The sequence below is a fragment of the Magallana gigas genome, chromosome 2 (genome assembly GCF_963853765.1).
Source record: "Magallana gigas chromosome 2, xbMagGiga1.1, whole genome shotgun sequence".
Lineage (NCBI taxonomy): Eukaryota > Metazoa > Mollusca > Bivalvia > Ostreida > Ostreidae > Magallana > Magallana gigas.
The window spans coordinates 54,306,925-54,308,339 of record NC_088854.1 but is presented as its reverse complement, the minus strand read 5'-3'; positions in this window follow the sequence as shown (position 1 = coordinate 54,308,339).

Here is a 1,415-nt window from a genome sequence, read left to right as displayed (position 1 = left end):
AAGGCAGGCATTCTCTGGGCTTTGAGAACGCCTACCGGCAAAGATTGACCGCCTCTCCGAGATAACAAAGCCAGTAACGTGCGCTATTGAGACACATTCTAAAGGTGATTATTTATACAGGTGATTGACATGTGTGTGCAGAAATTTAGTAAAATGGAGTTTTTTGGAAGGGATTTAAATGCATTGTTTAATATAACTCAGAATAGTATAGATGTACGAGAATTTAGAGATCTGCGTAAACTCGTCAATAAATAATGTCATGTTAATGACATAATATCGAGTTCTGTCTTTTTAAATTCCTGGTCTCTGATTCAGAAGTACTCTGATTCAGGCCTCGATGCTGAGCATGGCTGTTCGGGTTTTAATTCAGTCTAAGTTGATCTACAATACACACGACAGTTTCAGGCGACAATAATTCTTTATCTCGCCACAAACCAGGAAATGTTTGTTACCAAATCTGTACGATATTTATTTATTTATTTATTTATTTTTTATTTTTTTTTATTTTTATCGATTTATATTTTTGTTATTATAAAATTCGTGATTAGACATTCCATCTATACAATCGTTAAATTATTATTTAAGATAATTCTATTTCAAATATGAAAATATCTGCAATAATACTGATACAATTATTTAAGAAAGCGATTGACATGAAATGCAATGTTAGTAAATTGTGTTCCGAATCTAAGACAAAATTATAATCATATATAGATGTATATCATCATTTATGCCATGTATTTGCAATCGACACGGTCGACGTAAACAGATATGTTTATTATAAATTTTCCTATTTTGGTTGTAGGCGTTGTAACATTGTAAAAATATATTTGAAGAAATTGAATGCGGAAATTGAAACATACCAGGTGACGTTTATTTATTAATTCGATCGCGTCGTTCATTGCTTATAACATATTCCATATTATTTATTTTATACACAGTAGAGCTGCCGTTTTTCAGATGTACAGTGTTTTAAAAGTACAGATGTATACATTTTGTAAAAAAAAGTTTCCAAAAATAGTTTTAATGTACACATGTTACTTAGTAATATAGAACCATTTTAACAAGAGCTTGGACTTTGTGACGTAGGCCTGTCTATTACATTGCTGGCCATACAGCCATGGCTCTTTGAAATCAACAAGATTTGTCTGTCTTTTGAGCTAAGACTACGCAGTCGGTGTATATATAGTTTGAAATCAGCGTCATTTTTTACTTGTTTTGACGCAAGAAATAGATAGTCACGTCCTGTTGAAAGTCCAAGGTTTTGTTAAAATGGTTCTAGTAGATTAATATTTTTACTATTATATTTAATTACATTAGACACAAATCCGAGAGTTTATTTGGTTGGAAGGGAAAATCAAATAGAAGTACATGTATAATGACAAGAGATAAAATTACATGTAAACTTTTTTATT